This window comes from Octopus sinensis, linkage group LG5, assembly GCF_006345805.1.
Source record: "Octopus sinensis linkage group LG5, ASM634580v1, whole genome shotgun sequence".
Lineage (NCBI taxonomy): Eukaryota > Metazoa > Mollusca > Cephalopoda > Octopoda > Octopodidae > Octopus > Octopus sinensis.
In genome coordinates, this window is record NC_043001.1 from 65998381 (window position 1) to 66023176 (window position 24796).

Below are 24796 nucleotides of genomic sequence, written 5' to 3' on the forward strand. Positions count from 1 at the left end.
GGCACTTCCGTGCCGGTAGAGTTTATCTCGAACAGGCAGAGCCCCTCGGTAGCACTGCCAGGCGAGCGACCTCTGGAAATTATCCATCGGCCCCGGCCCGAAAGTCCTCCCGAACAGATCGCTCAGTTCGTCATCTTCAACTCCTAGAGTTTCCCCGAGAACGTCGTCGCATTTTTCCTCCACTAACCCTCTATAGAACGCTAGAGTGGAGCTGTAACCGATCGCATTGCCCGCCTGGCGGAGGGCGGAGAGAGCTTGACGGCACTCGAGGTGCCAAGCGCCCTTTCTCGGTCTACGTTTGATCCAGGTCTGCAGCTCCGTCAAAGAGACGAGCTGCGGAAGATCGAGTCTGACAAAAGACGACCACACCTGTTCACCGTCTAGGAAGCGCTTGAGATGCCGCAGCCTGAGCGCATGTCTGCGCAACAGCAACCACGGCATTCCAAGGCCTCCGTTCAGCGGTCGTTGACAGCAGATGGATCGCCTGACCAGTGGCACCTGACCCTTCCACAAAAAGTCGAAGAGCAGACATACCAGCTTGGCCAACCAGCGGTCGGGACAAGGGACGACGGTCAAGCGGTAATAGATGACGGATGCGATGTACGCATTCGCCACCTCCGCTCGACCTTTCAGGAACAGCTTCCTCTCGGCCCATTTCTGGGGGTGAGACGTGCCACCCTGCTCGTCATCTCTTTCCAGTTTTTATCCACCTGGAGGTCCGGACCGAACCAGACCCCGAGCAGTTTAACGGGTCCGTCTGTCCAGCGCCCTACGACGCTGTTGGACGGCATGGGCCCAGGTGCCTAGTTGCAAGCCCACATACTTTTCCGCGTTAATCTTTGCCCCTGTCACCGCTTCGTACAGGTTTAGTGTCTCGCCAATCAGGCCAATGTGCCTGTGGATCGACACCACCACGGTGACGTCATCGGCATAGGCAGACACGCTGCTTCCGCCTCCTAGATCGCGCGGGATACCCCTCAAAGCCTCCAACTTGCGCAGTAATGGCTCGAGAGTCAAAATGTACAAGAGGGAGGAGAGAGGGCATCCTTGGCGGACCGAACGCGAGATGTCGAACGGTTCCGAAAGGTGACCGTTCACCCGTATCACCGAGCAGATGTTGCTGTATAAAGCAGCTATCCACCCGCGGAAGACTGGACCGAAGCCGGCTGCCTTGAGGACAATAATAATAATAATAATAATAATAATAATAATAATAATAATAATAATAATAATAATAATAAAAGTACAAACGAATACGAAAATCGCCACGATAGGTTACGACGGAAAATATGCAAACACTACAAATTCAGCATTCCTGCTTACTGGTATGAACATCGTCCTGAGTCAGTCATTGAAGGTAAAAATATCACTATCCTCTGCGATTTTTCGATCAACACTAACAGAACGATCCATGCTAATCGATCAGACATAATTATTAAAGACAGGGAAGAAAATACTAATAGATGTAAGTGTCCCCACTGATAAAAATGTATCTGTAAAGGAACTTGACAAATTAAGTAAATATAAGGACCTGAAAACTGAAATACAAAAGCATCTTAAAGAGAGAACTGTCCCTGTTATTGTAGGTGCTCTATGTACATTAAAAATGGAGGTCAGAAACATCTAGATAAGATCCCAGGAAAACCATGACTCAGAGAAATCCAAAAGATTGTGCTGTTAAGTACTGCCTACATCCTGTAAAAAAAACCTTATCCATTTAAATGTCTGTGTTGTATTACATGTAGATATTTCGCTACTGCCCCTGCAACTTCCGCTCCCCAAGTTTGCAGTCATACTGTATCATCTCTCATCCTTCACGCTGGGAGTGTCTCGGCAAGTGATTGTAACAAACATACAGATTAAAAGCAATAATAATAATAATAAGAAGAAGAAGAAGAAGAAGAAGAAGAAGAAGAAGAAGAAGAAGAAGAAGAAGAAGAAGAAGAAGAAGAAGAAGAAGAAGAAGAAGAAGAAGAAGAAGAAGAAGAAGAAGAAAGAGAAGAAGAATAAGCAACCATACTCTGGGATATGCCGATACACACAGATAGAGAAATTAAGGCCAACAGACCAGATATAGTTGTCAGAGATCATGAAGAAAAAAAATGCTTTCTAATTGATGTATCAATACCGGCAGATGACAACGTGCCTCTAAAAAAATGGAGAAACTTTCAAAATACAAAGACCTGGAAATAGAGGTAACCAGAATGTGGAATCTAAAAACAGAAACAATTCCTATCATAGTAGGTGCATTAGGCATGATAAAAAATATTCAGACAAATACATAACAAAAACACCAGGACTTACAAACATATAACATACAGAAAATTGCACTACTAGGCACTGCACACATCCTACGCAGAATACTTTCCATACAATAACCATCAGATCATCACAACAAATCACAGCACATACCTAAGGCACACAGAGCTGCGCTCGGTAGTGAAGTGAAAGCACGCTATAAAAATAAAACTACTGAACAATAATAATAATAATAATAATAATAAATAATAATAATAATAATATAATAATAATAATAATAATAATAACATCACACTAGATAAAACCAATGAAATAAAAGAATTAGACCAAAGCCAAACTTACAAATACTTAGGAATCCATGAACTAGATAAGACACAACACACACAAATGAAAGAGAAAATAAAAAAAAGAATATTATAGACGAGTTAGATCAATACTAAAAACAGAGCTCAATGCTAAAAACAAGATAATAGGTATCAACACTTTAGCTGTCCCAGTTATAAGTTACAGCTACAATATCCTTAACTGGACACGAAATGAACTGTCCAAAATAGATAGGAAAACAAGAAAAATACTGACAGGATCTAGGATGCATCACCCAAAATCTGACATAGAAAGACTATATATACAACGTATAGAAGGTGGTAGAGGCCTTATACAGCTGGAAAACTACTATAAAATAACCACCATAGGACTGCAAAAATACCTACTTCAGAAGGTAGGAAAACTGATCCAGATAGCAGCAAAACACGAGCAAAACAAAAAACTGTTCTCAGTATTTAAGGAAGCTGACAAATACAAACAAGAAATCATACCACCTAATAAACACGAAGAAGAAGAAGAAGATGATGAAGAAACAAAAAAAGCTATAAAACAAATGAAATCCAAACTAAAAATAGAATAGCAACGAACCATGATAAAACGATGGCAAGAAAAGCCCCTTCATGGTAAATACTGCACTAAACTAAACGCAAAAGAAATAGACAAAGAAAAATCCCAGCAATGGTTGAGAAGCTCAGGATTCAAAGCAGAGACAGGGGGATTTTTAATTGCAGCACAAGACCAAAGCCTCCCCACCAGAAATTACCAAAAACATCTAATGAAAAGAAATATTACAATTAACTGCAGAATATGTGGAGATGGACAAGAAACAATAAATCATATTATCTCTAGCTGCCCAGTCCTGGCTAAGAAGGAATATATTCACAGACATGACAGAGTTGGAACCTACATACATTGGAAGCTATGCCAACATTATGGAATAACAACAGAAAAAAGATGGTATAGGCACACACCAGAAAAGGTCACAGAAAACGAGAAAGCAACCATACTCTGGGATATGCCGATACACACAGATAGAGAAATTAAGGCCAACAGACCAGATATAGTTGTCAGAGATCATGAAGGAAAAAAATGCTTTCTAATTGATGTATCAATACCGGCAGATGACAACGTGTCTCTAAAAGAAATGGAGAAACTCTCAAAATACAAAGACCTGGAAATAGAGGTAACTAGAATGTGGAATCTGAAAACAGAAACAATTCCTATCATAGTAGGTGCATTAGGCATGATAAAAAATATTCAGACAAATACATAACAAAAACACCAGGACTTACAAACACATATAACATACAGAAAATTGCACTACTAGGCACTGCACACATCCTACGCAGAACACTTTCCATACAATAACCATCAGAGCATCACAACAAATCACAGCACATACCCAAGGCACACAGAGCTGCGCTCGGTAGTGAAGTGAAAGCACGCTATAAAAATAAAACTACTGAATAATAATAATAATAATAATAATAATACCTAATAATAATAATATAATAATACCTAATAATAATAATAATAATAATAATAGTAATAATAATACCTAAGGCACACAGAGCTGCGCTCGGTAGTGAAGTGAAAGCACGCTATAAAAATAAAACTACTGAATAATAATAATAATAATAATAATAATAATAATAATAATAATAATAATAATAATAATAATAATAATAATAATAATGATGATGATGATGTTGATGATGATGATGATGATGATGATGATGATGATTGATTGATTGATTGATTGATTCTAGTTTCAGCTTATGAGCTGTGGCCATGCTGGGGCACCGCCATTTGGTGTTGCTACTTGGTTTCACTTCATGGAGGCTTTCTAGCAACTGCTATTTGGTGCATGAGAGAGTTCGATGCAGCTGCCCTCATCTGCCCCTCCTGCCGTGAAGTTGGTTCATCTGGGACACTTGACAGGAAGAGATCTAGCTTCATTTTAAAGACATCTGTATCCACCCCATGCAGGTCTCTCAGGTTCTTCGGGAGGATATTGAAGAGCTGTGGGCCTCGGAAGCCCAGGCTATCACAGAATCTTGTCCTACATCTTGATGGCAAGTTTGGAGTCCTAGGCACCACGCAGTGGCGCCCAGTTCTGGCATTTGCGTAACTCTCGATGCCAAAGTTCAGGACACTTCCCTCCAGGATCTTCCAGATGTATATTATGGCATATCTTTCCCGCCTACGCCCCAGGGAATATAATTTTAATCTCTTGAGTCTTTCCCAGTAGCTTACATTCTGCATAGAGGCTATCTTCTTCGTGTAGCTTCGTTGGATCGCCTCAAGTTCTGTGATCAACTTGACACTGGATGGTGACCATAGCTGAGAGCAATAGTCAAAGTGGCTTAGGACAAGTGTCTTCCAGAGGACCATCATGGTTTCTTGTCCTCTTGTTCTAAAGGTTCTAAGAATCCATCCAGCCAGCCGTCTGCATTTCATTGTCAGTTTAGCAACATGTACATGAAAGGTCGCGTCATCACTCATGTGAATACCCAGGTCACGCACTGATTGTGCCTCTGGGATTGCAATCCCTCGGGTCCAGTGTATTCATTGGGTATTGCATTCAGTTTTGCATGCTGATAGTATAAAGCTTGAAACTTTTCAGCATTGAACTGCATGCTATTCTTTTCAGCCCACTTGTATATTTCGTCCAGCTCATATTGCAGGTGCATAGTGTCTTCAGGGTTCTGTATTGCCTGTGAAACTTTTGTATCATCTGCATAACTTGTGATCGTAGCTCTCCGCGTGGCTGAGGGCATGTCTGAGAGGGCCATTATGAACAGTAGTGGTCCCAAAACAGTGCCCTGTGGAACACCGCTCACTATTTGCGTGCTAATGGAAGTGGCCTGACTTCTATTCTTCAGAAAGTCGTGAAGCCATTCTCCTAGTTTTCCAACTATGCCAAGATCACGCAGTTTGTGACATATCATTCCATGATCGACTTTATCGAAGGCCTTTGCGAAGTCGAGATATATGACTTCCACATTTGAGTGGTTGAGCAGTTGTTTCAGCACCCAGTCATAGTGCTGCAGGAGCTGAGTTAAGCAGCTTCTTCCTGGTCGGAAACCATGTTGGGTGTCAGGCAGCAAGTCATTTTCTTCAAGGAAGGTGATTAGTTTCCTTCTGACTATTCGTTCCATGACCTTGCTGATGTGTGAGGTCAGAGAGATAGGTCTATAGTTCTTGGCTTCCGCTCTGCTACCTCCTTTATGAATAGGGCATATTTTACCTTCCTTCAGTTTTCTTGGAAGTTTGCCAGCTGCAAGGAAGCTCTGAAAGAGGAACTGCAGTGGTCTTGCTAGGACTCTCTTACATGCTTTTAGGAGGATTGCCGGGAATCCATCGGGGCCAGTAGCTGAGTCTGTTTTCATTTCATCTATAGCCTTGATTACATCGTCTTCCTTTATATCGATGTAATCTATCGTCGCCGCCTCTGATTTTATATCTGCAGTGGTAAAAAAGTCAGTTGGATTGGTGATTTGGAGATGCCCAAGGGGTGGAGTGAAAACACTCTTGAATTGCTCATTCAGTATTTCACTTACCCTCATTGGTTTTCCTGTAAGTGTGCCATCCTTTTCGAGGAGTGGCCCTATTCTACAGTGCACCGTAGCTGTTTCTTTGGCATACCTGTAGAAAGCTCTGGGGTTAGATTTTATGTTGTCTATAGCCCAGGCTTCTTTGTCTGCTCTTTCCTTTTCATGGGAGAGTTTCAGACATTTTTCGATTTCCAACAGTTTTATTTTTAGGCGGAACTTTTCACTGCTTTCAATCTGTTTGTTTAGGCGATTTGAAAATTTTGTACGCCGTCTCATTAGAATTTTCCTCTCTCTGGGGATTTTGTTCTTGTGTACAGTGGCCTTTCTCTCTGGGACATATTTGTAGCATATGGCTTGCATTACAGACATGAATTGTTGAAGTTTCACGTCGATGTCTGGCGAGGAGAGACATTTAGGCCAGTTTTGTTTGAGGATCTCTTTCTCAATTTGTTTCCAGTTTGCCTTATGGTAGTTCAAGCTGGAAAGATTCTGGGGGTTTCTTGTAGGCTGCATGTCCGTGCTCTCTTTTGGCCCGTACATGGTCAGCTCTATCATGTTGTGATCCGAGAGTAGTGTCGGTGTCACTTTCACATTATGAATGAGATCCATGTCATTTGTGAAGCAGAGATCCAGTGTGTTACCTGCCCTGGTTGGTTGGAGTATTACCTGCTCCATGTACAGGGTGTTGATGAGGTTCAGGAGGGACCTCGCCTGTCCTCGTTCACATCTTGTCATTCCTGGAAGAGAAAGGCCCTCGGGCCATCTGACATTTGGCAGAATGAAGTCTCCCATAAGAAGTACACTTATGTGTTGTTCTAATGTGGTTAGAACTTCTTCTATTTTTATAAGGCAGTCTTCAAACTTGCCCACATGGCTTGGGGCATCTGGAGGGCGATATGTAGCACACACAACTACATCAAGTTGCCTAATATGTACAATTAGTGTGTCACACACCGAGTTTGAGTATGACAATAGGACCTGGGGTGTGAGGTCCTCACGGATGTACATAGCAACACCTCCATGACTCCTTTCTTTCCTGTCGGTCCGTAGTACAGCATACTGTGGTATGTGTAACTCCGCATCTGCTATATCCGGTTTCAGGTGCGTTTCCATTAGTGCTATGCATAAGGCTTGATTGCATGCAACAAAATCTCTCAGGAACGGGATTTTTGTCCTGTTACTGAGTGTTTGCAGTCCTCTGATGTTCAGTAGGAGCATCGAGGTGAGGTGTACGTTGTTGCCGGTGGTGTCCATCCTGGGTCTGTTTGCTGTGGTGGTGGTCTGGTATATAGTGGGTAGTCCCACCTGCGGGCTTGGGTTTGATGAAGCCAGGTCAGCTGCTGTACAATCTTTTGTGCCATGCACAAAAAAGATTGTTGCTCAGCAGCTGCCCTTTCGACAACATCATGTTGGTGGTTTGTGGCACGCACAACATCTGCGTACCTCCGCTTTGGGGCAAGTGGTGCGTGGTCCATCCCTTTTCCTTGTGTTGATGGTTTGTCCATCTGCCTCGTGTCTCTGTGGCAGGGTCCCCGATGTGCAAAGCGGCAGCCTGCACCTTCCTTTCCATGCCAGCAGGAACCTCTCAGGTAGAACCTACACACCCGTGTGCGCTGTCCGTTTCCATCTTTTGCGGTTCCACTTCTATTCCTGTTTTTTTCACCCTTTGGTCCTGCTTGAGCTTTTCCTTTAGCTCTACCAGCGCTTCTTTTAGTTCTTCCTCCTCCCTCTACCTCTTCACCGGGTTCTCCGTCTCCATGGCCTTTGCTGCCGGTTGGAGAACTTGCACCTGGGTTCACTTCCCGGGCAGGTTTCTCATTCAAAACCTCCTCCCGGGCATCCACCAGGTGGGGGTGACTTCTTTCATCGTCTCCATTCTTGTCATCTTTGCCTCGCTCGTTCTCAAAGATGGCATCAAGTGCGCCAATGTGCGACCGTACAAGCGCATATGAGCGCACGAATTCCCGTCTCTTTCGCTCCATCTGAGCCGCTGTCCTCTTGTAGCCTCTGCTCTTCAGCGCAGCCGCAATCACCTCGCTAGGGCTATCTCCGCCGGCGCACTCCCATGCTTGTACGAATAAATCCAGCTCGTCAGGTCTCCATGCTCTGGACATGCTGGATGATCTGTCTATTTGTTTATCTATTTAACTATGTTCGAGAGAAGACAAGAAGATATTTAATCTTAAGGCTAATTATGGGATAGAGTATTATTAATATTAACAATATTAAAGTTTGTGGGTAAAAACGTTATTTAATCTTAGGCTAATTAGGAGATAGAGTATCTGAAAATATGTTAACAATATTACAATTATATTAAAGTGTGGGTAATAATCGTTATTTAATCTTGGGCTAATTAGAAGGTAGAGTATTCAAAAATAAATTAAAGTGTGGGTGAAAAAGTTAAAGTGTGGGTAAAAACGTTATTTAATCTTAAGGCTAATTAGAGGATAGAGTATCTGAAAATATGTTAACAATATTACAATTATATTAAAGTGTGGGTAATAATCGTTATTTAATCTTGAGGCTAATTAGAAGGTAGAGTATTCAAAAATATATTAAAGTGTGGGTGAAAAAGTTAAAGTGTGGGTAAAAACGTTATTTAATCTTAAGGCTAATTAGAGGATAGAGTATCTGAAAATATATTAACAAATATTTAAAATGTGGGTAAAAAGGCTAATTAGAAAGATATTAGAGTGTGGGTAAAAAATTAGATGTTAAAGTGTGGGTAATAAACGTTGTTTATTCTTAAGGCTAATTAGAAGATAGAGTATCTGAAAAATTATTAACAATGTTAAACAATATTTAATCTTAAGGCTAATTAGAGGATAGAGTATCTGAAAATATATTAACAAATATTTAAAATGTGGGTAAAAAGGCTAATTAGAAAGATATTAGAGTGTGGGTAAAAAATTAGATGTTAAAGTGTGGGTAATAAACGTTGTTTATTCTTAAGGCTAATTAGAAGATAGAGTATCTGAAAAATTATTAACAATAAACAGTATTAATGATGATGATATATGATGATGGTGATGATGATGATGATTATTATCATTATTATTATTATTATTTATTATTATTATTATTATTATTATTATTATTATTATTATTATTATTAATTGCAGTCCCTTCTGACCAAAATATTGTCCAAAAAGAAGTGGAAAATTTTTCAAAGCGCAAAGACATTGAAATTGAAGCATTCAAGGTGTGGATCCTGAAGGTGAAAACAATAATAGCAATAATTGAAGCATTGGGCATGATAAAAAAAATATATGAACAAAAACTTAGAAGCTATACATCAACACTGCACACACAAAAAAAATAGCCTTTCTAGGAACAGCCCACATCCTACGCAAGACACTATCGATTCAATAATACAACCTAAACAAAACAACCCACAAACACAAGCTGTACTCTATACAGCAAATATCCACTGAAATATATTACACACAATGCATACACTAATACAACAAAAAACTGTTTCACACTCCATAAGAAAATCAGTAGAAGACTGCGTGGAGTTAGTAAGACATAGGGAAACCAAAAACTCAAAGTTAAAAGCCAGAAAAAAGAACAGAAATTGTCTGACTGATAGGAGAAGACGTTGCATGGTAAACCCCCAAAGATAGTTGCAGCAAATGGTAGTAGTGAGACATGGCTATGGTTGCAGAAAGGAAAGCTGAAAAGGAAGGCAGAAAGTTTGCTAGGACTAATTGGATAAAAGCCAGGATAGAGAAAAAACAAGTAGATTCCTAATGCAGGTTATGCAAATCAAAAGAGGAAAGTGTTACTCATATAGAAAGTGAATGCAGCATACTGGCATGGAAAGAACACAAGAAAAGACATGACAACGTAGGGAGAGTAATCCACTGGTAACTATATAGAAAGCTAGGATTTGAACATACTGATAAATGGTATGAACATGAACCTAGTAAAGTACTAGAAAGTAAGAAATACAAGATGTTGTGGGACTTTAACATTCAGACTGACAGAGTAATAGAACCTAGAAGGCCTGATTTAGTAACAGTAGATAAAGAGAAAAGAGAGTACCAGATAATTGACTTTACAGTACCAAATGAAGAAAAAATCAATATGAGAGGTACAGAAAAAATAGCAAAGTAGCATAGATAGAGAGATAGATAGACAAACAGACAGACAGACAGACAGACAGACAGACAGACAGACAGACAGGCAGACAGACAGACAGACAGACAGATAGATAGATAGATAGATAGATAGATAGATAGATAGATAGATAGATAGATAGATAGATAGATAGATAGATAGATAGATAGATAGATAGATAGATAGATAGATAGATAGATAGATAGTTTAACACCCGGTCACCAAAACGAAAAAAAACAGTCTAATAGCTGTCAAAAAAATATGTAGAAAATGAATATGAAACAAAATTTTTGCAAACGAATAGGTGGGTGGGGAGAGAACTTTTGGAAAATTCCGACGATCCGATTTTTCCCTCTTAACTTTCAAGGTAATGGATATATATTGACGAAATTTTATAGAAATACCTTTCAAATGGCAAAAATTACGATCATAAAGAAATTTGTGGGGAGAGAACTTTCGGAAAATTCACACAATCGGACTTTTCCCTCGCAACCTTCAGGAAAATGGGCATCTTTTTAATGAAAGTTTATACAAATACCTGTCAAACGACTTAGATTAGGATTATAAAAAAAATGTGAGGAAAATTTTTTTCCGAGGGTAAGGAGAGGAGTTTCGATAAAACGGAGTTTCAGATCAGAAAAACCACATAAGTTAATTTTTTTTTACCGTGTGTTAAACTATTGGTTAACCCGTGTTACAACCATTTAAAATTCACGGAGCGACGTCAAGCGTGGCTTGCCAGGCTGAAGGCCATAATAATACTAATAACGATTTCTTTATTAACCACATTATGGACAGCACAGGACAAAACAAAGAATGTGTCTATGTATGTGTGTGAGTGTGTGTTGTGAGGATTTTGCGAGTAAACAAGACTAACAAAATTATAAACAAAAAATAAACCAACAATGTGTAATCTTCAATATGGAGGAGACGTCCAAGGACTGTTAAGGGAAAAACAAAATAAAAACTATGGTACGGTTTTGGGGCTGGTGCCTTTTTTCCTACAGGGCAGATCCGTTCACTCGAACCATTCTCACCACTTATATCCACCTTTCAGCAAACTGGCTAGAAGACAACACTTCCCTCTCTACCCTCATTTTCCTTTTCAAGTGAAACTTGAAGAAGTTCATTAAGGATTGACCAAAGAGAAAAGTGTTTGTCTTCAGCCCCTTCGACTTCGTCCACCATACAACCTCTTTCGTCATGGCCACCAGGCATATAAAAACAGCCTTTCCTTCTCGGCTACAGGAAGGCGGCAGGGCGATCTCGGTGGATTCAGTTGGCAGATGGGTCCGTTCCACACGCGACAGCAAGTGTCCGACATAAATCCACAGGTCAGCAATGCTCGGGCACTGGACGAGTGCATGCAAGACCATCTAGTCGTCCTGCCTGCATATCGGACATGCTCGGCTGATGGCACTTCCATTCCTGTAAAGTTTATCTCGAACAGGCAAAGCTCCCCGGTAGCGTTGCCAGGCCAGAGATTTTGGGAAATTATCCATCGGTCCCGGCCCAAAAGTTCTCCGGAAAAAAGTGACTAGCTGATCTTCTTCGACGCCCAGGGTCTCCCCAGAAACGTCGTCGCACTTCTCCTCCACTAATCACCTATAAAAAAGCTAAAGTGAACGTTTCACCTATCGCACTGTCCGATTGGCTGAGGGCTGTGAGCGCTTGGGGACAGTCCACTTTCCAAAAGCTGCCCCGTCAGTCTCTGTTTTACCAAGGACTTCAGCTCCTTTAACGAAACTAGCAGCAGAAATATGTGTCTGGCGAACGGTGATCACACCTGTTCACCCTTAAGGAAGCACTGGTAATGTAGTAGCCTCAATACATGTCTGTGCATCATCAACTACGGCATGCTCAGGCCACCACGCAGCAGGTGCTGACAGCAGATAGATCACCTAACCATCGGGAGGCTTCCGTTCAACAAGAAGTGGAAGAGTATACGCCCGGACAAGGCAAAACGATCAAGTAGACGCGATATACGCGTTAGCCACCTCTGCCCGACCTTGCAGGGATAGCTTTCTCTCAGCTCATTTCTGCGTGCAGGTATTCACCCTGCTCGTTAGCTCGTCCCAGTTTTTGTCCATCTGGAGGTCCGGACCAAACCAGACTCCAAGCAATTTAACCCGTCCGTCCAGCACCCAACGGCGCAGTTGGACGGCACGGACTTGCTTCTACAGGTGCCGACCCGCAAGCCCACTGACTTTTCCTGGTTAACTGCCGCTCCTGAAACCGCCTCGTAGTCTCTGAGGGCGGTGCCGATCATTTCTATGTGTTTATGATCCGACACCACTACGGTGACGTAGTCGGCATATGCCGACACACATCTCCTACATCCTAGGTCACGCGGGATGCCTCTCAACGCCTCCAGTTTGTGCAGCAGTGGCTCGAGAGTCAGTAGGTACAAGAGAGATGAGAGAGGACAACCTTGCCGGGCCGAGCGCATGATGTTAAACGGCTCTGAGAGGTGACCGTTCAATCTGAGCACTGAACAGATGTCACTGTGCTTTGCTGCGATCCAACCCCTGAATACAAGCCTGAAACAAGCTGTCTTGAGGACCACCACCTGATATAGCACATCCTATGGAAAACTTTAGGGATCTTAACTGAACAGGATGTAACCCGTGCCAGGTTTTTTAGTCACTTTCTCACTACCTCGCATGAGGTAGGGGTTGTTGTGAACGAATCTTTTCGGGATGGCACATGTCTCTGCCTTCCCTACCAGATCCCCGACGACAACCGCCAACCTCGTAGCTAACACATTGGCCAAAATTTTGAACTCTGCATTCAGCAGAGTTATTAACCATAAGGGTTTACATTAAGATAATAATAATAATAATAATAATAATAATAATAATAATAATAATAATAATAACAACAACACAACAACAACAACAACACAACAACAACAATAACAATAATAATAATAATAATACTAATAATAATAATAATAATAATAATAATAATAATAATAATAATAATAATAATAATAATAACAACAACAACAACAATAACAATAATAATAATAATAATACTAATAATAATAATAATAATAATAATAATAATAATAATAATAATAATAATATAATTATTCAATATATTTACATAAATATCGAATAAAGACAGCCTTGATAATAATACAAATATTTGTTGAACACTCTGGTGTTTATTTGCCAGCGAACTGTTTCTGCACAAGCAGGTCAGTTTCTGCTTTTTATCGTGTGAATGCCCATAACATCCAATAACAGAATTCCTTAATGACTTAATTTTTTTTTTTTAAGTGAGTTCTTTACTAAAACGATAATCGTTGCTGACACCAGATCGTTAAGAGAAACCCAGCTCTAGCCCACATAGATACACGCATAAAACTGTTTAAAGTATTATGTATATATATATATATATATATATATATATATATATATATATATATATATATATTGATCAAAATAAAATAAAAACATGATGCGAAGGACTCAGCGGTACATATGTTTCGGGCCTTTATTAGACAGATTTATAACAATGCATAATGTATGTCTGTGGCCTTCTTCAGCCGCGCACAACAGCTTCCACAAGGACATGTGTTACATCAAAAATTCTTGGTTGGGGATGCAAATCCTCTCATTCGCGTACGACATAATGCGGCAGCAGCATAGAATTGAAGCGTCCATCTCTTTCTTCTCTCAATGTAGAATGAGGAAAACTGGATGTTGAGGTAATGTAAATAAATAAATACATATATAGACGTGAAGATGGAGGGGCGAGAATTCGGGACCAGGGATAAAAAATGTATAAAAGGTGTAAGTATAGAAAAATATAAAAATGTAGAGCATAAAGATATAAAGAGATGTAAAGGGGGTATAAAGAATATAAAGAAATATAAAGAAATATAAATAAATGTAAAGGCATAAGGTTATAAAGTAAAAATAGAAATAGAAATAAAAGTAAAAAAAACATGATAAAAACATGATAAAAATGTAAAAGAATGTAAAGATAAGGGATGTATAGAGGTTACGGACCAAGCATGGTGGTCAGGAGATTGATAAAATTTAGTTGTAGAATTGTCAGTAAATCAACAGTTTCGTCTGGGGACCTAATGTGTTGTAAATCAGAGCTGATGAGCATTTAATCTGGTTTCTTGAATTAAATGGACTTCTAGTACATACATATCATCATGGATACATACACCCACATACACGCGTACATATACGCCTCCAAGCCTATAAGCATACACACGCACTCGCGTGTAAACATGTACATAAACACACACGCACCCACACGCACGCGCGTACACATACATACATACAACAGAATATCCGCATGTATACACGGACACTATACGCGTACACACTCACGTGTACATACGCGCGCCCATCCCTACATACACACACGTATATGCCCACGCCTCTAGGTCTAGATATAAGATATTAAAGGATGTATATAAGAACGTATGTAAAAAGTCGCGTACTCATGTCTATACGTGCACGCACACACGGCTGTGTGTCCGTATGCGCGTGCACATATACACTCACACACACACACAGAGACACACGCGCACATGGGTATAGCTATAAGATATCGAAATATGTATGTACATATACGCGCGTGCATATGTATGTATGCGTATACACACGTACGCGGACGCTCGCATAGTCAAAAAGTGGATCCATAGGTAAGTAAGTAAACATATATAGAGTTGTAAAGCGATAAGTTAGGGGTAAGAATGAGGGTAAGGGTAAAAATTAGAAATAAAAAATACAGTATAAAATAAGAAATACAGTGTAATAGTTAGAAATGAAATATAAGAATTATAAAAATTATAAGAGTTAAGGTAAGGGATGAAAATAAAAATGAGAATAAATGGAAGTAGAATAAAAGTAAAAATAAAAATAAATGGAAGTAGGATAAAAGTAAAAATAAAAGTAAAAATAAAATAAAATAAAATAAGATAAAAATATAATTTGGTAAAGTTTAACATGAGATGAAGGTGGTTGAAAGTTAGAGGTGTGTGTTAAACGTAGGGGCGGGCGGGGGGAACTGAAAATTGGAAGGGTGGGAAGTGGAGTTTGGCGGTGTGCGTTCAACATCCGAGTTAGAAATGTGAAAGGGTATAGATATAGGGAATTAAAGAGACTATATAGGGAGGATATGGGTGTAGGAGAAGAAATATTTAGGGAAAAGAAGTCATATATGGGAGACAAAATTTGTATATATAGGAGACAAAATTTGTATATATATAAAACAGTTTTATGCGTGTATCTATGTGGGCTAGAGCTGGGTTTCTTTTATTTGAAGAAGTAATTTTATTGACAAAGCTATAAAATATAAAATATATCAAAATAAGCTACAGAAACATGGGGAAATAAGCAAATACACTGTAGATATAAATCTGAGAGTAACACAGGTCGTAAATATAATGTTTGCTCGTTAGAAAAGTGCAAACTGTAACATGGAAACATGGCTCATATATTCAATATTGGAATGATTGTGCTTTATAGAATAAACAATATTAAGACACTAAGAAAATAAATCACATCCATTTATTAGAAATATATATTATATACTTAGTTAATATAAAAGATATAATACCTTCGCAGACGTTAGTTTATGGAGCCTATTCATGTGTCTATGACTGGTGTAACCAAACGTTTACATGAGCATAGACATATTTATGTGTGTGTGTGTGTGCGTGTGTGTGTGTGTGTGTGTGTGTTTGTGTATGTGTGTGTATGTGCGTATGTGTGTGCGTTTGTGTGTGTGTGTGTGTAATTATGCATGCGTGCTTGCACAACTTACATTTAGACACGATTTAGGCCAGGTCATGTTTGAAGCCTTTTAAATCATATTTTGGGACACCATACCCTTTTGAATTAGGGAGTTGTTGGTAGAAATATATATGGGTGTTGGCGGTTTGTCTGGTATCTTTTTGAGGAACATTTCTTTCAGCTGGACGTTTAATAAAGCAACGATATCTTTTATTGCTTATTGCGAAGGAATTAGACCACGAACAATATAGAGAACTCGACATAATTCAACAATGTAATTCATATATTTTAGTAAAAACTGACTGAAATAGAGATTTTTCACGCAACAAACTAAAAGTGACTCAAATATCTAATATATACCTGGGTTTTTTTTTATGTCAGACTCTCATAAATATTATCAAAGTAGAGGTGATTGCTCAAGTAAAGTTATGAACTATTGCTTCTAAAGCAGTTTTCTATTTGGCTTAGTGGTTACAAAATATTTGTTCCATAGTGATTGAATGAAGCTTTTAATACAATGCAATGTGAGTTAACTTTCTTACAATGTAATATAATTCCAATAATGTTTTCACTGAAACGAATTCCTCTCTGTAGCAAGTATATGTTTTTTAAATCTATCTAAAATGTAGATTCCAGCGAAATGTATTAATTAGGGATCCTTTACAACTCTAGATATGAAGTTCAATGTGTGTTTTTTTCTTTAAACGACCGGAACTGAGATGCATTTTACTGCGCCACACCAGAAATCTTTGTTCCCTCATTAACTTTGGCATGTTCTAAATTCCATGTTGTGTTTCTTTGTCAATAAGAACAACGTTGTTACGTAGTCTTCGTATCGTAGTAGACTCAAGGAATTTCTAGAATAAAACGTCCAATATGGCCTGGTGTTCGGTACAATAACTAGTGGCCAACAAAACTTATCATAAGCAGAGCAGCAGCAAATTTGAGTGATATGTGTCCATAAAGTTTATCTTTAGTCTTAAGCATAATACATACATACAGATGCACACGCATACATATATACATATGCATACACATACATATATACATACACACAGATGTATGCGTACATACATATATATATATATATGCATGCATAGGCACACACACACCACACACACACACACTGACACACACATGCGCACAAACAAGGAAAAAGGAACGCAGTGTTAATAACGGACAGAGTCAAGATTATTGAAAAGGTTGGAAGATGCAACGAAAATTTTAGGAAAATAAAAATAAAAAATAAGTGTTAATTTTACTGGTAAGTGTGTTAAATACTAAGGCACAAAAGGAACAGACACAACAGCATATATATATATATATATATATATATATATTATATATATATATATATATATATATATATATATATATACATATATATATATAAATTTAAAATAATAAGGGTGAAAATTGAATATTAATTTGATTAATATCAATTTAAAACCAGTGGTCTAGCATATAGAAAAATCTGAAGATTCAGAAAAAATATATTATATACATACATATATATATATATATATATATATATATATATATATATATATATATATATATATATATAGGATGTCTTTAACAAGGATGTAAATCAATGGATTGATGGATCGAATTAAAACGTTCTAGATGTCGAGCCTGAGAACTACTTTTATATTCTTGGTATTCACAGTTCATGTTATCAGAGACATTTTGCACAGCTATCTTTATAGCCAAGAGGTGTACCGACGCACACCTGAAAACGCTGCAATTAATCAGAAAGATTACTCGCACGTGGTTTAAAAACAACCGTAGCTGAGAGGCGATTATAAGAAACGCCGAACAAAGCAGGTTACAAATCAATGATTTGGTTGACAAGAACAATCAAATTAGTTCCGATGAAAATGTGTCTGAGAATTGGAGAAACGCCTTGAGAAATAATTACATTGACAAATTATGTGAGGGCCAGAAAATTATTCCTGCTTCCTATGCCAAAGGTGGTGGTGGCGGTTATGGAGGTGGCAGTGGTTTTTGGATAGTGAAAAGTGTATTCTTTAAAAATTGAACTAATTTTTTAATATCGCCTATAACTTAACGGATGCACGTAAGTGCAATTCCATGAAATATTCACACTTATTTACATGGCAGATATATGCAATTTAACTAAAGTTTCTATCACATGTAGGAGATTTTGTTTTTTTTTTGCTTATAGGGAAATATTGAAAAATAAGAGTGAATATTTATTTTATGATCGCTGTGTATTAAGTCTATAAAAGTGTGCATAAAGTATTTAAAGTGTATATATAAGGTGCTTTAAATAATCATCGTATTCCAGTTTCTTTCACTTTTCATTGAGTAGCAGATGAGCGAATATCTTTCCATACAGACACAACACAGGCTACGCTTTCAGGTTTTTAGATAAATATTTCAGAAATGACCCAATAGGTTTGCCATTAATCCCTCTAGTAAAAACTATTTTGTTTGCCTTTGTAGTGCGTAAATATATTCCATTATCCTTTGGAGTGCGTAAATATCTTTTGTGTAACAAATATGTGAAGAAATAAAGCAATTAAAATGTAGAGGTAACATAAGACAACAACAGCTGTTATAGTGTGTGGTATCTAATTTTAAAGGCGAAAATAATTAATATGTTGTTAAGTTGGGGGATAAACATCACTTGAAATATGTTGAACCAATATAAATCAATAAAATTTATGTATATATAACGAATAACAATATTGACATTTTATACATGTATGTGCGTATGTATCTATGTATATATATATATATGTGTGTGTGTGTGTGTGTGTGTGTGTGTGGTGTGTGTGTGTGTGTGTGTGTGTGTGTGTGTGTGTCTGTGTGTCTGTGTGTCTGTGTGTGTGTCTGTGTGTGTGTGTGTGCATACATAAATATACATGCATATATACAATGAAAAGAAGAATGGAATTTTATTACATAATTCTACAACTGTTTCATCGATATTTTAGCAGAAAGGTATTGCAATAATACTATTATTATATATGTGTAACAACATACTGCGTCGCTTTCATTGTACTGATGCCGCAAAATATCAACTCATCAGGTTAAAGTATAAAATCCATTTCCAAGATAAACTTGTACTTTCAAGATTATATACCCTTCGTCCAGGATATTCTATCACTTCATTTGTATATCATAGGTAAAGCAAAAGACAAATGCATAATTGATCACAGATTCGAATTAACCGGTCAAGAAAAAGCATAAATCGAGAGAACAAAAGAATAAATAAAAGGATTAATACATATGTAAATAAATGAACAGATAAATGACAGAAAGTAAACGATAATTTTCCTTTATTTCCAAAACCATGCATCCCTTCACACCGAGTGCCTGTTCTAATGTTAACAAAATGGTGTTGACTCACAATTTTGTATTTACAATGTAATATGGCATTGCACTGTTTTTTCCATTCTTCAGTTCATAGTAAACTGCTAGTAGAACCATTTATCATACTCTCCCATGCTGTCAAACACACAAACACAGACAACTTTTCAAGGTAAATGAAACTGAATTGTTTCTTCGTTAAATTGTGCTTCGTCCTTAGTAATAAATAAATAAATGAATAAATAAATAAATAAATCAGAAGATTAATTAAAAATATTTTCAGAGAATGAAAGAAAAGTTTACTGTCATTACGAGGGGCGTTCAATAAGTAATGCCCCTGATCCACTTCCCATACCAGTAGAGCAACGAAACTTGGCACATTTATTAGTATTTTTCTACATAGGAACCGCCCAGAGTTACGCATTTCTCCCATCGTTTGATGCAGCTCTAAAGACCGTTTTTGTAGAAGACCCCAGCTTGGTCCTCCAACCACGACGTGACTTCAGAAATCAAGTCTGCATCATCTGGGAAACACTTTCCTTTCAAAAACAACTTCATGGCTGGGAAGAGGTGAAAATCAGAGGGTGCAGGTCAGGAGAGTAGGGAGTATGTGGGATGAATTTTGACTCATCTTCTTGGCACATCTTCAAATTCATCCTCGCGCAATCGACGCGTTCTTGCTTCTGGAAAGGTGTGAGCAGCCTGGGAATCCATCTGGCAGACACCTTTTGCATATGCAAATGGTCATGAATGATAGTTTCCACAGACCCGGTACTAATCTTGACCTCATGGGCTATTTGGCGAATAGTTATGCGTCGATCTTCCAAAATGGCAGCCTCAACTTGACGGACAGATGCCTCATCAATGGCAGAAGGGGGCGACCAGATCTGGGAGCTGTTTCCACAAAGTTCCGACCATGTTTGAATTCACGATACCAGCGTTTTACAAGGTCATATGATGGGGCATCATCACCATAAGTTACTTTTATTTCATCAAAAATCTCCCGTGGTGTGCGTCCTTTCAAATACAAAAACCGCATCACTGCTCGACACTCAACAGGCTCCATTTCACACTTGACTCAGTTCAAACACCTGTAAATCAGAAACCACAATTAGTTCAGAGCTGTAATTTGCCACTTAATCTATAGAGATATAAATAATTGCACATGCAAAATTTCAGATCAAACAACTGCAAGTGGGTCAAAGGCATTGCTTATTGAACGCCCCTCGTATATATGTATGTATATAGATATAGAATATCAAAAGATAATAGATAATTTAGAACAACTAAGATATAGCATACAGATAAATTATTATAGTGTGTACCTACAGACTCAAACACGTCGTTCCATAAGGAACAGTCATGTTTTAGTGGCAACAAACATTACTTTTCAGTATAATTACTACTTGCATCTTGTATAGAACAAGCTACTTTACTGAATTACTTTTCTATACATTGCGAGCTAGGGCGAAAGACTGCTATCTGTAGCGGGCAGGTGTTCAGTACTGAGGAAAGGCAAATACTCTGCAACCAAGCTGGTCTACTGGTCCTGTCAAATCGCTAGATGGTAGGAATTCGCTCCCCTGCTTGCAATATGTCGGACACAGGTTGTGTCGTTAACCTGTAGAAGATTCTCCTGTAGTGAAAAAGTAGCAGCAACATCGTTCCGTACAGAGCAACCATGTTGAAGTGGCAACAAACATTACTTATATATATATATATATATATATATATATAACAGAAAGGAGGAATTTCGATTATCCCCACATGGTGAGTTGTAATGTATATAAGAATTTAAAAAAAGAAAATAGTTTTAATATAATTTAATATACTTGCTACATAGTTTTAATATAATTTTTAATATATCGACCGGTTTCGCAATCGCTTTTCATGATATTATGTTTTACTTATTTGAATATGTATTTTTTCTTAAGAAGAAATTTTGTCCATGTTGTGTGTGATGATATTCACGAGTGAATGACTTTACAAGTAGATAAATAAGGGGTGGTAATTGGTTATCGTTATTATTTTTATTGTTGTGGGTAAGGGAGATAACTGTTCAGCTTTCGGTAGTGGGAGGGGAATAAATATGTACAGACAAAAACAAGCTTCGAAAACCTTGTTTAGTGAGGGGATTTATGTACAGTGACGTAATCGTGAATTGAAGTATGTAAAAAAGATAAAAGTTGGTTATGCGTGCATATTAAGACGTGTTCTGTATTTTCAATACAAAAAAAAATTATTTAAACGTTCTTGTGGAGATATTGAGTCTTTGCACTGGTAGAAGGGGAAGACTGTGAAATTTGGTTTGATGTTATCTGCACATTTTTCCATATGTTCACTGAGAGGAATTTGCCTGTATTGCGGGAAACGGATTTGCTCTTTATGTAGAGTGGTTCTCTTTCTCAAGGTCATACTCGTTTGTCCAATATAGTTGTGTACGCACCCCGAGCAGGTTATTACATAAATTATGTTCTCAGAGGCACAAGTGAAACTAGTTTTAATTGTAAACCTTTGTCCTTGTTTGAAAAGGAAATCTGGATTTCCTTTTCAAACAAGGACTGAGGTTCACAATTGAAACTAGTTTCACTTGTGCCTCTGAGAACATAATTTAATACAGCCAAACCGGCGCATAATGGGAAAATACTCTGAAGGTAAAGAAACCCTGAAATGGGAATACAAACGGAATAAAACGGGTTTCGTGCAATTCAGACTACGTGTTTCCGAGATACACGTTCTCTTTGGGGTTTGTTCCTACCAATTTAAGCCGTAACACATGGAATTATTGCCTTTTACTGTGAACACTAGATAGTTTTTTGCTGCAATAACTACAGATATATACCTCATCGACTTTAATGCCTCATAACTTCCAGAAAAATGAATACTTTTTAACGAAATTTTCAACAAATACTGCTTACATGCTGTGACTTGAAAGTTTTTAAGGATTTATGAGACAGAATTTTTCGGATGGGGTGGGGAGTGGAGTTTCGGAAAAATCACATGATTCGACTTTTTCCCTCGTTAAAATATTTTTGAATATTTTTTTTTACCGAAAAAGCTCCTCCCATGGATTAAAGGAAAAGGAAAACAAAATCAAGGCAAGACGAGTATCTCAAGTCATTTAGAAAGTTTAATTAGAGTAAGGTGAATCAAAAATGGAGACGTAGAAGCAATTAATATCTTACAGCTGTTTCTGAGATATTCCAGGTGATGGTACAACATCTCCATACACTGGGTATTCCGTAATCAGAGACAAGGTGTGTATGCATAAAACTTTCAGGCAGAGAATTCCCAGTATATAAAGGAATAAAACAGTCGATAGAAGAATAAAGACAGGAAAATAAAATTCACAGTTCATCTTGTTCCAGAGGATATGGAGCTTAGTCCGTATTTCCGTGAAGGTATAACCCCTTAAGTATAATCGCAGGTAAATCTAGGCAGTATTTTGAATGTTGCATTCAGATTGGAGGAATAGATCAAGTGGTTAGCTTGTAAGAAAAAGCCTAGATTTTGTTTCCTTTTCCTTTAATATATACCTGCTGACTCGGAAGCCTACTAAGCATCCCTGTGTCCAGCCTAAACTGCGAACGTGCAACCTAATGACCAACTTACACAGCGTACCTATTGGTTTAGATCATATATATATATCGCTAGCCACTACACATTCTTTACTTTCTCTCGCTGTTTCTTTCTGTGTTCCTTTCTGTGGAAGAGAGTATGTTCGATGCGTTAAAGACTTTTTCACTTTCCGAACGTTAAACAATTACATCTGCTTGTTGCCTACACCACCTGTCTTCGTCTTTTGTTTTTTGTGAATTCTCCCTATATATATATATATATATATATATATATATATATATATATATATGCATATATATATACATGTATGTATGTATTAATATATATATGTGTATATATGTATATATATATATATGCATGTATGTATGCATGTATATATATATACATATATACATATATATATACATACATATATATATATACATATAGTTAATCCAAACAAGAAAACACAAAAAAACAAAAAGAAACAGCAACGCGAGGACGTGGAACAAATAAAGTATTATTGGACGCTCAGGAAAGAAGGGAAGAAGGAGGGCTCAACGTTTCGAGCGGAGCTCTTCGTCGGAAACATAGGAGAAGGAAAGATCCCGAGAAGGGAAGACAGAGGAAAAAAAACATTAAGAACATTTCCTTATCTATTGCAAACATACACCCAACATGTTATATACTCAGTATCGTATACATGCATACACACATGCTATATATTGCACACACATACATATACATATATACATATATATACATACATACATATATATATATATATATATATAATATATATATATATATATATATATATTATATATATATATATATATATATATACATATATATATATATTATAATTAAGTGAATCTCAGAATCTCAGCAACCATTAATGAGTCCATTAGTGCAATAAGCAGATGACTCATTCAATGACAACAAAAACTGGAAGGATCAGAAATATAACTTCAGTTTCATTTTTCTTTAGTAAAAGAAACACTAAACTAAATTAAGTCCAATTTTGTGAATGGTAAACATCGGCAGTTGTGTATGTGTGTGTATGTGCGTGCAATAGTGTATGTGTGTGTGAGTGTAGTGTACAGATTACGTCATATGTAAACAAACAAGTTTTTTTTGAAGCGTTGAAACGTACTGCAGAACAAGTAGAAAGATGTAGTTTTCAATGCATAAATATTGATAGAACAGCATATATAGTATAAAATCCTTTTAGAGCAGTATGATGTCGTGTATGTATGTGTATACATAACATAGTGTGTATGCGTGTGTGTATATGAGCGTGCAATAGTGAGTATATAACGTAGAATATGTGCATGTGTCTGCGTTTGTATGTTTGTGAGCGTGTGTCTATGTATGTATATGGTGGTAGATGGGTGTTTGTCACAGCGTGTACTTAAGACAGTGTGTGTGTATGTGTACGAAAGTTAGTATTGAAGTTAATTTTGCATACGTGTTACAGTGAATATATAACCTAATATGTATTCGTAAGTCCAATAGAGAATATATGTCTATGTCTGTGTGTGTGTGTGTGTGTGTGTGTGTGTGTGTCTGTGTGTGCAATATATAACATGTGTGTATGCATGTATACGATACTGAGTATATAACATATTGGGTGTATGTGTGCAATAGATAAGGAAATGTTCTTAACTGCACGGCAGGGGCATTTTTATTGCGAATACGAGATTTTCATGTGGTTAGATTAGTGGATACCTGTTACCAGTGCAAACAATGAATTCCTTAGAACGCATCGCAACTATCTTCTCTCCACATAGAATGTTCCCAATACAACATAAAAATGAAATACAGGAGAAAAAATCGAACTCAGCAATGTTTGCGAAGGGAGCTTTTCCG